At 54.9% G+C, this 14,408-nt stretch overlaps 1 protein-coding gene across 5 annotated transcripts in view; it reads right to left on the minus strand.

The window, feature by feature from the left end:
• AKNA (AT-hook transcription factor) overlaps positions 1–10,705 on the minus strand; it is a 55,090-nt gene extending 44,385 nt beyond the window's left edge. For 2 of the 5 annotated variants that reach the window (XM_060608898.3, XM_060608902.3), the window contains exon 1: positions 821–1,462. The gene's annotated coding sequence lies outside the window, so the exon portion shown is untranslated. Of the gene's footprint in view, positions 1–820; positions 1,464–10,057; positions 10,552–10,610 lie in introns of those variants that run through there. The other 3 variants (XM_060608899.3, XM_060608900.3, XM_060608903.3) reach the window with 3 other exon arrangements.
• Between the last annotated feature and the right edge of the window lie 3,703 nt (positions 10,706–14,408).

Here is a 14,408-nt window from a genome sequence, read left to right on the forward strand (position 1 = left end):
TGGCTCTCCCAAGACCTCGCACACAGGAAACGCAGCCAGGGATTCAGACCCAGGGACCATGACTGGGAAACCAAGTCCATCAGACTCGGGGTGAGGACAGGAGGAAGGGGAAGGAAGCCTCCCCATATCAAGTGCCTGGGCCCCTCCAAAAGGGCTGAGCTCAGAGCCCCAAACTCAGCTGCCCTCCCTGAGCAGCTGGCAGGGCACAGACCTACTGTACTCAAGAGGTTCCCACCAAAAAACTAATCCCTTGAGGAAGCACCAGCTGGATGTACCCCCTCCTGCCCCCAGCTCTCTCCACATCAGAGGCCGAGGAGAAAGAGGAAGGGTACCCTGGCCGCTGTGGACTCTAGCCCCGCCTGCCTGAAGAGCCGGGCTGTGTCTGCTCCTCTCTTGGCCCTTACACACCACGGAAGGGGCCGCTCTTTAGTGGGGACCCCCCTGCTGCCTCCTGGCCTGCCCCTCATCCAAGCATCACCTTTGAGGCCCCTTAGCAGCCCAGGGACTAACTCTGCGTGTGCTGATTAGGACACCCCAGACACAGAGAGGGACCAGCGCTTGTCCAAGTTCACAGAGATCAGAATCAGAGCTCGGACTAGAGCTCAGACTGGGATCCAGCACCCGGAAGCTTGAAGAAATCCCCCTGAAATCCACCCATGCCCCGGGGGCCAGTCTCCCTGAGCTGGGAGAGAAGTAGTAACAGCTGCCACAGCTGTAACTTCCTGGCTGGGCTGGTCCAGCTGCCCTGACTGTCCCAGAGAGTCTGTGACTGGCCAGCCCAGAGGGAAGGCGGCCTCCCCTGCCCTCCTCACTCCCTTACCTCTCTTGGGCTCCACCACCATCCTGCTGGCCCAGGCTCAGGGGACCTGCCTGTGAGGTCTTTGTTCCAAACCTGGGGAGCCCCCCGCCTCCATGGCGCCCTGGCCCGCCTCCAGGCTGCTCTGCCAGCCCGAGCTGCTGCTCACAGACAAGCATCGCTTCCCACCTCTCCCCGCCCCTGCTGCGGCTGAGGCCGCCTCGCCTGGGCAGGAAGCGCCCAGCCTGATTTCCTACAAGTGTTTGTCAGAAGGAGGGGGTTTGTCTTCGTGCGGAGTGAGAGTCAGCAGGAGGAGCTTAACCCCTTGCGAGCTCTCTGCGGGTCGGATCTCGCAGCCCACGAAAGGAAGGCAGAGTCTCCCAACATCAGGGATTGGGGCCGTCTCAGCCAAAGTACAGACCCATGACACTGAGGTTCCAGGGAAGGTCAGAGGCTTGGCCAAGGTCACACAGCATGCTGAGCCTGGGAGGAGGCCTCAACAGCTGCAACCCTCTGGGAGCTTTTTCTGTAGCCCTTACCCTCTAGGGCATGACCTTGGCTGAGGCTCCCTCCCTCCCCAGGCCCTGGTGCTCACCTGCACAATGGGAGCTCACACTGGATGCTTGCTTGGCACCCTTGCAGCTCTGATTTCCTGTCCTGCCTTCCATCCTGCAACCCAATACCTTAGGGAGGCTGCAGCAATGCCTGCCATCCCCCCCACCCCCGGCCCCCAACCCCGTCCTCACCCTAAGCTGGGCCTGTAGCTACAGTGGGATTTTGTAGGCAGCACTGGAGGTGGGGAAGTGACTGATCGGGTGAATGTCCCCTGTTGTCCCCAGAGCTAATCAGAGGGCAAGCTACCTTTCCCCACGTTTCCCTCATCCCATTCATTCATTTGACAGGTAGTTGCGGAGCTCCTCCTGTCCGCTGGGTGCTTTTCACGGTACTGGGAACATGGCAAGGTGCAAGACAGGCCAAGTCCTTGCTCCACTCCAATAAACACAGCCGGTAAACAAACATGGAGAGGGATGGATAAGACCGACAAGGGTGGGATGGAGCCCTGATCCATATCCCAGGCTGCTTTTGGTAAGCCTGATGCCTGCGGCTGACTCAGACCAACAGAATCAGTCTCTGGACATCCGCCACGTTAAAGTGTCCCAGGTGACCAGGATATGTGGCCCGGGTCAAGAATCTGCGGCTCAGAGAGTAAGGGGTTGGAGAGGAGGGTTTGGGGATGGCCAGGAAGGTCTCCTTGAGAAGGTGACATTCGAACAAGGGACTGAAGACAGAGGCCGGAGTAAGTCACAGGAAAGGCCGGCAGCAGAGTATTCTGGAAGGGCAAGTGCAGAGGGCCAGGTGGGAACCAGCTGGGCTTTCCCTGAGAACAGCAGAGCTGCGTCCCCAGAGGAGAGCGAGCCAAGAGGGAGAGGCAGGAGTGGGGGCATGGCCCCATGGAGGATCCAGGGGTTCTGATTCAGGAAACAAAAAGAAAAAGGAAAAAATCTGGCGTCTATTGTCCAAAAAACGATTCCCCAGGCAATTCTGATGAGCAGCCAGATTTGAAGGGAAGGAAAATGGGTCCTGAGTCAGTGCAGAGCCCCACCTCTCGCTAGCTCTGTGACCTGGGAGACTTCACCGCCCTCAGCCTGTTTCTTCATCTGTAAAACAGGGATAAGAAGTGTGGCCCCCCCACCGGGCGGCTGCCAGGATTCAATGAGTTAAGACCTGCGAAGCGTACAGCTGGGGGCCTGGAACACGAATGAATGAACGAATGAACGAACAAATGAAGGAATAAGGAATGGACTTTCCTAAGGTTTGTGAGTATCTGGCAAAGCCAGAGCTAGAACCAGATGCCCTCATCCCAGCGATCACCCCACCCCTCCAGCCTCTTCCCTGCCTTCTGCACACATCTGGGTGGTAAGGCTCTCCCCGCAGCCCCCAGCCCGATGTGGAGCAGGGCCAGACCCTAATGAGGCCCCGCCTGCCAGTTCTGGTGACCATGTGGGCCATTGTGCGAGGGGCGGGCTTCCCTGACGGCCCGTCACTCACTCACCCTCCCTCCCTGGTCATTAACCCAGGCAGCCCTGCCATCAAGGCCAGGTGGCTGCCTCAGCTAGACACGCCCCACGGCCCCCAGATAACCCCAAATCCATCTTAGGGGCAGCCACCTAACACCAAGGAAAGCAGCACACTGGTCCACCTCCCTGTGTCGTCCCCCCCCCCGCCCCCCCCCCCGCCCCCCCCCCCCCCGGCCCCCTAAGTCTCACCAGTGCTCCTCCCTGCCTTTACTTGTGCTGCGCCCCCTCCTGGCACACCATCTCCCCCCACGGGCCAAATTCTGCTTAAAGCAACACATCCCACAGTGACCTCAGGACACCGCCACCCTCCAAAGCTGCCCCATCTCTTGCCCAGGTGCGCAAACACAAGTGACCGTTGTTCTGGACATCTCCCTCTCCCTTACAGCCCGTGAACGGTCCATCATCGACTCCTATCGGTTTCATTGCCTCAGTCTCACCAGAACCTGCCCCATCACCGCATCCACACGTGGCCTCTCCTGGAAAGCTCTGGGGCCCCTCCAATCCATTCCTCGCCACCCTGAACCACTGCAATCGTTCCAAAACAAAAGCGTGCAAACATGGTCCATCTGTGCTGGAAACACTCCTGTCCTGCCCGCTGCTCTGAGAAAGAAGTGAAGAAGGTGCTGGTCCAGCCTCTCCCTGCTCCCCCCTCTCCACCCTCCTCAGGGTGCTCCCCACTGTTCCTAGGACAAACTCAACCCCACCACTTCTCCCTGGGAACTTCTAGGCAACCTGTAGATCTTAGCCCCCACGTGCCCTCCTCGGGGATCCATTTGGAATTAGACCTCAGGTCTGTCTTCCTGATGACTGGGAACTCTGAAGTGCTCACCATTATATCCCCAGTGCCCAGCATGGGGCTTGACACACAGTAGAAGCACAGTAAATACACGCTGGATGATCTACTGAATCTAGCCAGTTGCCCATGCGGTGGCTGTGGCCCTCACAGCAAGCCAGTTAGGCTGGTGTGACATGCCCATTTTACAGGTGGGTAAACAGAGGCCCAGAGAGCCCAAGGAACCTGCCTGCAGTCACAAAGCTGGTGAGTGCCAGTAGAGATTGACGCCCACAATCATCCACCTCTTAACAACAATGCTCGGTGTTCACACCACTGCAGCCTGCAGAGATTGTTAATATCTGTGCACGATAAAATTGGGCGGAGAGCTTATTACCAACTAACTGCAATTCACTAAGCCAACGTTCTAAATCAACAATGAAGTTCTCGTTCCACACAGAGCCTTTCAGGGGCTTTTTCTTTTAAGTTTATTTATTTATTATTTTGAGAGAGACGGGGAAAGGGGCGAGAGAGAAGGGGAGAGAGGATCCCAAGCAGGCTCCACGCTATCAGCTCAGAACCTGATGCCGAGCTCGAACTCACGGACTGGGTGTGAGATCAAGACCTGAGCCGAAATCAAGAGTCGGATGCTTAACTGACTGAGGCATCCAGACGCCCTCGGGGGCTTTTCTAAACTGCTTTCTTGTCCTTCATTGCACAAGATGCTTCAAGAATAGACTTGGGAAATGGGCAGGACAGGAGCGCGATCTCGTTTACAGGTAAGGAAACTGAGACCCAGAGATGGGGAAGGGATTAGGTTCTGGTCACCCAACAAAAACAAAGCAACAGCAAAATCCTTTGGTCCCCAGCCTTGAGTACTTTTTTTTTTTTTTAATTTATTTTTGGGACAGAGAGAGACAGAGCATGAACAGGGGAGGGGCAGAGAGAGAGGGAGACACAGAATCAGAGACAGGCTCCAGGCTCCGAGCCATCAGCCCAGAGCCTGACGCGGGGCTCGAACTCACGGACCGCGAGATCGTGACCTGGCTGAAGTCGGACGCTTAACTGACTGCACCACCCAGGCGCCCCTTGAGTACTTTTACCAGAAGCGTGCCCACGCCCTGCTGAATCTGCACAAGCCTGCCTCCTGGCCGCAGGGGCCCAGCAAGCCTTTGGCCATTTGTCCCCTCTAGCCCCTGGGTCGTGAGGCTCCAGCACCTCGAAGGCCATCCTCAACCACCCTCCTACTGCCCATCACTCAGCCATCGGCTCCCCGCCCTCCGTCCACATTCCCTCTTGAGCCCCACCTAATTGCCCAGCGTGGTAACCAGAATGGAAGGTAGGTCTGCCTTTCTCCAAGCCTTCTGGTGCGGCCCAGGACATGGCTTGGGACTGGGATGGGCCTTGCTCATTGGGGTGACCTACCTTGAACACAACGTCCTGAGCCCCGGAGGTACAGCGAGGCCACAGGGCTTTCCAGCCATTGGGGGGAAATTGGGGACTGGCAGCTTCAGAATTCATGGGGACTCCCTTCCTTGGGAAAGAAATGAACCCCCCCCCCCAAGGTCATCCACTCCTTCTGGCCCAGGCTGCTGAATTTACCCTGTATTTAAAGCCCGCAGGGAATTTGGGTGGTAGGTGAGCTGGCCAAGAAGAACTGGGGAAGCAGAGACCCATGTGACAGCCTGAGTGTCACTGAACAAGTGCCTTCCCCTCTCTTAGCCTGGAAATCTTGAGGCTTGATGAGATTACTTCTGAGGTTGTCAGAAATAACCTTCTAGCACTAAATCTCCTGGGTTCTTTGATTCCACTTGCCAACACCGGTAGAAACGCCATGGTGATGGGAGGCTGCAAGGCACAGGGGCTTCTGGAACATGTGCTTTATGGGCAGAGATCTCCAGCTTCTCTTTGAAACCTGTGTGGCCTTGGGCAAGTGGCTTAACCTCTCTGAACCCCAGATTTCTTTTCTGTAAAATGGGGGTAATACGGACTTCACAGAATTGTTGGGATGATAAATGAGGCTATGGGCCTAAAGTCCTGGCCCACAGCCCAGCTGGCACAGAGCTCATGAATAAATGACTTTGGCCATACCCGTGAAACGCCCATATGGCCTGCTCCCTGCAGGACTGAGTTTAATTTTCCTGGCTCTGGAGCTCCCCTAAGATCAGCCACAGACCTCTTCTGGGTCTTCGACAGAAAAAGGGATGGCCACCTCTTCCAAGTGCAGAGAAATGCTGTCATTTCCCTGTGGCCCTCTTCCCTGTGGCCTCCAAACGATCCCAGGGCTCGCCAATCCAGATAGAAACCGTGTATTCGCCCTGAAGAGTTAAGGAGGGGAGGATGCGGGCCTTCCTCAGCCAACCTCCGCATGGGCGATGAGGAGGGTGTGGCCATACGAGCAAAACACACATACACATAAGCACTTACACACACACACACACACCCACACCCTTAAATTCACGCTCCATGAAAAGCGTCCACCAAAAAAAGGTGAATGCATTGCTAACAGCAAGACGTTATTGCACACCTATCACGTAAAGGCCTTTCCGTGGATTAGGATGTCATCATTTAATCCTTACGCCAATCCAAGGAGGCAAGAAGTATTCTCCCCATGTCACAGGAGAGGAAGCTGGCTTTGAACCACGCCGTGCGAATCTAGACAGTACAGTCTTATGTATCTGTGACCGAACCTTGCAGTACGTGAAAAGATTGAAAGCAACCTTGGTGTCCAACCTTAGGGGACCACTGAAATAAATTATGATGTTTCTGCTCAAAGGAGCATCATGCAGCTGTCACCGGTCCTATTGTGGAAGGATATACAGTGGCGTAGAAGAGACACGCTGAGTGAGCCGGTTATCAAATCATCTGTATCTAGTTTGAGCCCATTACATACAAAGAACAACAGTTAACATGTGGAGGAAGAGAAGGAAAGGAGGGAGGGAAACAGAGAGTGGGGGGGGGGGGAGTGAGCCACAATGTTTATAGTAATTAGTACTAGGTAATACAACTATAGCCAAGTTTACTCTTTCTCCTTATGTGTGTTTTCCAAAAATAACAGCTGCTTTAAAAATAAGACTAAAATGAAGATTCGCTGTTCTTATACCCCCTCCCCCCCCCCCCCCCCACACACACACACATGCCACCACTGCAGACCTGTGTAGTGGCTTCATTCTGACGAGACCTTGGGCATGCCCTGCCTCAGGTTCCCTGCCAGTGCAAGTCAGGAAGAGCGGTTAGGTGCTTTGGGGCCCTTTGGAGCGCTGACGCCCTGTGATATTCTGTAATTCCCATCCCGCACTTTCTGTCTTCCTCTTTTTTATTTAACAGTTCTTATTTATTTATTTTGAGAGAGAGGGAGCACAAGTGGGGGAGGAGCAGAGAGGGAGAATCCCCAGCAGGCCCCGCACTGTCAGCACAGAGCTGGACGTGGGGCTTGAACCCACAAACCATGAGATCATGACCTGAGCCAACACCAAGAGTCAGACACCCAACCGACTGAGCGACCCAGGTGCCCCACCCCCCTTCCTCTTTTTAAGCTCTGATACGACAGGCTCTTTTCTGCACATGTAGTCATTTATGCAACATGTGGCAACATATGAAAATCATAAAAGGGAAGGGAAGTGATCCTAGCCTTACCCACTCAACATTTTCGGGCATGGCATGTGTTGATCAGATTCTCATAACCAGGCATTTAACAGATGAGGAAAGGCCCGGAGAGGTTGTAAGAGTCGCCCATAGTCCCACAGCACATGACAGGCAGAGCTGGGTCTGTACACAGCCACAAGCACAGCATTACCCTCCAAATGACCCCTTGACCTAGTGGGGCTCTGAGTGCAGCCTCCTGGCACCTGAGGCCCCTCCCGGTCCTTGGCCTTTGGCTGTGGACTCAAGACTCCAAGAAGACTGCCAGCTGGGCAACCCACTCTGGCCCTGATCCCCAGCCTCTCCCCTAGAACAGGGGATTCTGGCAAAGATCTAGGGGCTCATGGGGGATCAGGCCTGGGAGCAAGGGGTCGCTCTTGCCAAACACACCAGAGTGTGGCCGGCACTTGGCAAGGAGATGGGATTGTATGCTGGAATGAAGGAGGACCCAGGAATTAAAAATGCAAGGGGCTGGGGACAGAAAGGCCTGGATCCAGATCTGGTGGCTCTTCCAGACCCCTCTGATGCCCTCAACCACAGACTGAAGGTAACTGAAGGCATGTGCATGCAAAGTAACGGGACAATGTGTGCACACAGCCTGGCACACAGGACGTTTTCGGGGAAACACGGCGGGGGCGGGGAAGGGGAGGGCCGGGGGGGCGGGGCGCTCTGAGCCTCCTCCTGGCTCCCAGGTCTATTAGTGCCTCTTGCCACTGGCCCGGCCCCTGGCTCAGCCTCTAATCCCCTGGGCACACGCTGCGGGCTAAATCTTCCCACAGCATCATTCTGGTCAAGGATTTCCGTGCTTAAAGACCAACTAATGGCTGTTGTCACTTGGGGTTAAAGGCCAGACACCTTGGCCCCGAATTCAGGCTCAAACTGACCTGTTCCTAAGTCAGATGGTGGCTGCACTGCACAACTCACACGCCAGACAAGGCTCCCCGTCTCAGAAAGGTTTTCCTTCTCAAATACCACACTTTACAGGAGCATTCGGCCTGGCACCCCTGGGGCCTCCTGCCCTACCAGGAACCCTCCACCTCCTAGCAGTGCTGGCTTTCTACCCCACAGTACCCTTTACATGTGGCTTTCTTAAAAAAAGAAAAAAGAAAAGAAAAAGCCTGATTTGTGGCCTGATCTGATTGCCATAGTGTAAATGCCCACATTATGGCCAATTTCAAGCTACCAATGTGGTATCACCAGCACAGCACCAGAGAGAGATGCACACGGTCAGCTCCCACAAGACGACATACCCCTGCACATCCCAAAGTAAGGGCCGACCAACCCCAAAGAAAAGCTGTGTGACCTCAGGTGAGTGACTTAAACTCTCTGAACCTCGGGCTTCTCATTTGTAAAAGGAGACCAGCAACAACACCCACTTCATGGCAACAATGTGAACACTAAGTGATAAAATCCAGGCGATCGACAACAATGCACTGAACACCTGCTATGTGTAGGGCTCTGTACTGGGTACCAAGAAGGTGACAAAAGTTCCTGCCCTCCCAGACCTCAGTCATTGCAGTAAAACCCGTGGCGCAGTGGCGAGAATATAGCATTCAGTAATCAGTAACTGTTATCAATATTATTGTTACTTCCTTTCTCTGGGCCTCAGTTTCCTCTTCTCCAGTAGGCACTGGAGTGCCTACTACCATTCCCATTTAACAGAGAGGAAAACTGAGGCTTTCAGAATGGAAGTCAGGCTGGGGATTGAAACCCAGGTCTTCTAACTCTCCATCTCCAGATCTGTCCCATCTCCCAGGACTGAGGAAACATAAAAAAGACCTGGCGTTTGCCTGGTGATTCAGCTAGATGCTTTAAAAATACTTTCTTCCCCCCTCCTGGGGATAAACTGAAAGGTCCTTGGCAGGCACCAGTTTCCAAAATACGGTCTCAGCATGACAGCGGCAGTGCGGGGACCATCCCCAGCATCTCTGGTAACCCCAGCCCTGGTGCTTCTGGCAGAGTGTTCAGACTGGTGGGAGCTGATGAAATCCCCTCGCAAGAAACAGCCTACATCACATGTTTCAGATGCAAACCACTGGACTTTGGGGAGGCAGAGGCCCCACGCAGGCACCTTCTCCTTCCTGCAGAAGAACTGGGAATAAAACTTGAATAGTCCCCAAAACACCAAGGGGTCTATCACCCTAAGCTAGACTTAAGCCCCCTCAGGTTCTGTTTTCTTGACAAAACAAAACCAACAGTCAAACGGTAAAACCCACCAACGCCAGAGGAGGCGCCTGGTAAATTCTCTTGGGAAGTCCCTGGAGGTATCTAACCTCAGTCCTCCGTGCTTCGGTTTCAACAATTTCTTCTTCCGTTCTGGAGGACAGAAACAATGTCTCTTTTCTCTACAACCTGTCTCGGCTCAAAGCTCCAAAATAGCCGGGGCTTGTTATCAGCAACTTTCCCTCCCAACTTTATCACTGAGAAGAAGAAGCTTTTGAAAGGTAGGTAATGATCCTCTCCAACCTGTCGTTTCTTTCAACAATAGCGGGGGAAAGGATCAGGGAAGAGTCTCCTCCAAGGTCGCACGCCGCCGCGGGTGCCAGCGGCATCGCCCTGGGGAGAGGCCAGCTCTGCGCCTGCCCTGCTGTGCGCTTCGGGCAACACGCGCCCCTTCTCTCGGCCTCAGTCTCCCCATCTGTGTACTGAGAAAGGCTGGTCTCATTTCTCAGTCCATTCCAGTCCCTACCACTGTCGAGCTGCCCATCCTCACTGCTGGCCCTTGCTCTGCCTCCCTCCCCCTTGCCAAAAAGAGGAAAAGAAACTTGCGTTAGGCGTCCGGGGAGGGTGCGCGGCTCCGAGTTGTCAGGCTGCGCGGGTTGTTGCCTGGTGAACAAGAATCTCACACAAATCCCAGGACAGAGAAGTCCCACCTCCCCCGTAACCACAGCTACCCGGGCCACACCTCCAACCCAAACACTGCCCGAGGCCCCGCCAAGGACCACCCCCGATTCCCTCGGGACCTCTCCCCGCCCTGCGACCAGCCCCAGCTGGAGTGAGAGCAAAGGCCAACGCCCCCATTGTGCGGAGGTGGAGACTGAGGCCGGAGGTGGCGCCTGCGGAACCCCGCGGCCAGCCGGGTTAGGACTGGACACTGAACGCCGGTCCAGGACTCCCTCCCAGTCCCGGAGCGGCGATCGGTCTCCTTCCCGGGAGCGTGGGGTTTCCACGTGGGAGAGACAGAAAGCAGCGGCAGTCCCTGTGGATCGGAGCCCATCGGCGCGGTCCGCTCTCCTCCCCATTCCCCAGATCGAGAAACTGAGACCCAGCGAGGGACCGGCCCTAGCCCGGGACCCACCGCGAGCCCCACCCCGCGCCTCACCTGCCGGCGGTCGCAGCGCGCCCGTGGTTTCCTGGAGTTGAGCGGCAAACAAAGGCCTCCAATCCCGGTGCGGGGCGGGGCGGAGACTTTTTGCTTAATCCCCGAGGCGGGCCTGTGACGGGCGGGGAGGGCCCAGGGAGGCGGGGCCTCGAGAAGCTCCACCAATCGCAGAGAGGCGGCCGCCTGCGGCCCGCCCCCAGGCATTCGGCCTGGGCTCCAGCCCTGAAAAGTTCACATCTGGCAGGTTCGTGTCCCTCCTGGAGCCCGCCCGAGTGCCGACCGGAGTCTGAGGCCCAGAGCTGAGACATTTGTGCAAGCCCGCACAGAGCCACAGTGAGAAAGAAACCACAAACTTTCATAGCTGAAGCGGACTGCTTCACGACAGTATAATATTAGTAATAACGAACTTTTCTTGAGCACTTATCTGTCAATAACTGTTGGGAGCTCTTCCTGTGCTCCGTCCTCTCCTGTGAGGTAGGTACGTATTGTCACTACTCTCTAAGCATATGCTTAGTGCAAACCAACATTGATTAGCAGGTGGGAGAACCCAGGTCTCCAGAGGGACAAGAGCTTGCCCAAAGTCCAGCAGTGAGTACAGGACAGAAATGATCTGTCGTCCACTGAGAGGTCACCTTGAAGGACGGTCGTGTAAAGTGTCAAACTGGCCTAGGCTTCCGCCCACTTCTGCCGCTGGCTACCACTAAAGGGATCCCTGACGCCAGCCTCACAGAGGTGCTGAGGGGAGGAAATAAAGAAAGCAGCAAACCCGGAAGAAAGAAATCAATGGCACTCATTTAAAGAGCCCCTCCACCAACGCTATTTCACGAGGAGTTGACTGCCCCCAAGGCAGGAAGACTCTTGCCGAGGACCTGCATCCATCTCTGTTGCAGTCAGTTCTCTGTCCTCCTGGCAGAAAGTTCTTCCCGGTTCTCCAGGGTGCCTGAGACTCCCTACACGCACCCAATAATAATCACAGCAGCAGTTTCTATTTTACTGAAAGTGTACTATGTGCCAGTGGCTAACATTTTAGCGAATCCTTCTAATAACCTACAAGCTAGGTTAATACTAGGCTCCTCATTTAAAGATGGCGAAACTGAGGCTCTGAGAGGTTAAATGACTTGCCCCAGATCACAGGGCCAGGAAATAGTAGAGGTGGAATTTGATCCCAGATGTCAGACTCTGAAGTGTGGACCCTTTGAGCGATGTCTTGTTCTCCATCCTTGTAATCCTCACGTTGGGCTATTCTATCCCTCACCCTCCTTTCTCCCAAGCAGAGGGAGCTCCAGGTAATTTGAAGGGCAACTTGGCACTTGCTTGGGCAGGCCCTGGCTCAGGCCCCAAACTCACCCTCTTCCTGCCTTCTTCATCTAGCAGCGAATTCTGAGACTCTCCAGCAGTACTGTCCCCACACCACCCCACCACCCCAATTCTGGCATCATGAAAAAACATGTGAGGGCCACAGGTACCTGTGGCCAGGGTAGACCTCTGACCCCTCCCTCCTCCATTATTCAAAGCCACCTTCGCCCATGGTTTGGGGTCCCTTCAGAAGACAGCAGGACACATGCTTGTCTTTGCTTTATGATGTGGACTTCAGGCAGCCATGGATCCGAATTTGGCCTCTACCACTCACTAGCTATATAACTTTGGGCAAGAAACTTGACCTTTCTAAGCCCACTGGCAAAGGAGTTTAAGTTTGTTTAAAATTCCATTGGGAGGGGGACCCTAATGCCCAATGGGCCACAGCCCTGGAGTTGGGCCGAAAAATTCTAGAAACAACAGTTCCAGAAATTTATTCTTGTCCTACTTTTTCAGAGTACAAACTTGGGGCAGTGGGCAGCAGCTGCCAGGCGCCCTCTTGTCTCCTGGAGTTGGACCGAGCGGAGAGATGGCCGGTTCAAGGCACCGGAGGTGGTCAGTGACTGGCCTGAAATTCACCATGGGCTGGTGATAGACGGATGCACAAGGTTCAGAACAAGATGCACGAGGACTAGAGACTGCAAAAGTTGTGGCATTCCTAAGGCCGGAGGACCCTTTGTTTGCCATGAGCATCATCCGGATTGCAGTCATCACCCTGGGGCTGACCCTGAGCCTGGTTCAGGGGCCCACACACGGCATCCCAACCTCCATCAGGTGCAAGTCGCAGTATCCCCACTGTGTTTGTTTCCTGAGGTTGTTGTAACGAATTGTCACCAGTTCATGGCTTAAGGCAGCCCTAATTTGTTCTCTTACAAAGAGAGGTCAGAAGTCCATGGTCAGTCTCAAGGGGCTGATGTCAAGGAGTTGATTTCCTTCTGCCTGCTCTGAGGGGAGAATCTCTTTCCCTGATTTTTCCAGTGTTTAGTGGCCATCTGTATTCCTGGCTGGTGGTCCCTCCCTCCATCTCCAGAGCACATCACAACCTCTGCTGCCCTCAGCACAGCACTGTTCCCTCCTCCGTGTCACGTCCCCCTCTGCCTCCCTCTTTCAAGGACCTTTGGGATTAGATTGGGCCCCGCCCAGAAAATCCAGCATAACCTCCCCATCTAAATGCCTGAACCCCATATGCCAAGTCCCTTTGCCATGTAAGGTAATGTTCACACGTTCCAGGAACCTGGATATCTTTGGGGCCATTATTCAGCCTGCCACACCCATTTTCCAGATGGGGAATTTGGGCCTAGAAAGGTGAGATCACTTACCTATGACCAGGCAGGATTTTGCATCCGATGCCTGGAGAGCTGGGGCCTGACAGCCAGGTGGGAGTTATTCCCTGCAGGGTTATTAGGACTGGGGAGGGGCCTAAAGAGTCCCCCAGGAGGGGCTGGGGCTTCAGGGATACTGGCTGCCTCAGAGGTCAAGTGGAATCCAGGCCTCTGGCCTCAGGTGGTCTCCTTGAGCTGGGGAGGTGATGGGGGCAGATGAAAGCAAGATCTGGTGCAGGTCTGTGGACTCAACTGCCCCTAACACATCTCTAGCTGACCTCTGGACACAGAGCTGGGCAAAGCAGGATTTCTCAAACTCTTCTTATCCCAGAGAAACCCTGGGGTTGAAGGAAATGGGCCCCAGGGGTGTAGCAGACCATTTTATGCCCCCCTCCCTTCCCTGCCCTTCACCAAGTGTTTTTGCTTCTAACACCCCCATGCCCCACCCCCACCCCCCAACCCTGGCCCTGCCCTTGGCTCCTGGAACAGCTTGGCCTGTACAGGTCAAGAATGGGATTGTGGTCGGGAATTTACTGCCTCTAACCCTTCCCCTCCCCCGACCTTGTGCAAAGACTGACAGCATGAAGGCCCTGTCACCTTGCCCTGAGTGGGGACAGTTCTGGACCCACCTTCTACTCTAGAGTCCCCTGTGGGATCACGCTGCAGCCACCCTCCCAGCTTCACCTCAAATCCCACCCTGCTCAGCTTTCTCCTTTTCCCCCTCCTGACTTGTCCACTCCCTTACTGGTCTGCCGTGGCAGCCTTTCCTTAACGAATCACTTGCATATAAATCCTCATCACAGAGTCGGCTTCTGGGACCCGCCCTGAGACAGGCCCCTCTCTGTGTGTTAAAGCATCCATGCACATTGTGCATTCTGCCCCATAACATACCTGTGCATTTTAATTTAAAGGTATTTTCTGTGAACAGCCTTCAGGTAACGTGCTCCAAGATGTGGGTGTGGTTCAGATGCCCCTGCACCCCCACGTGTGTCCCACATTGAGCCGTGGGGGGCAGAGGGAGAGGCTGGCGGGGTCTTGCTCTGGGTGTCTCCATCTGTCCTCCATCTGTCCATTAGAACCCCAGCCACAAAGGCAGGCCACACAGCACGCCGGACCCTAA

Source organism: Panthera onca, chromosome D4, assembly GCF_046562875.1.
Source record: "Panthera onca isolate mPanOnc1 chromosome D4, mPanOnc1 haplotype 2, whole genome shotgun sequence".
In the NCBI taxonomy this organism is placed as follows: Eukaryota; Metazoa; Chordata; class Mammalia; order Carnivora; family Felidae; genus Panthera; species Panthera onca.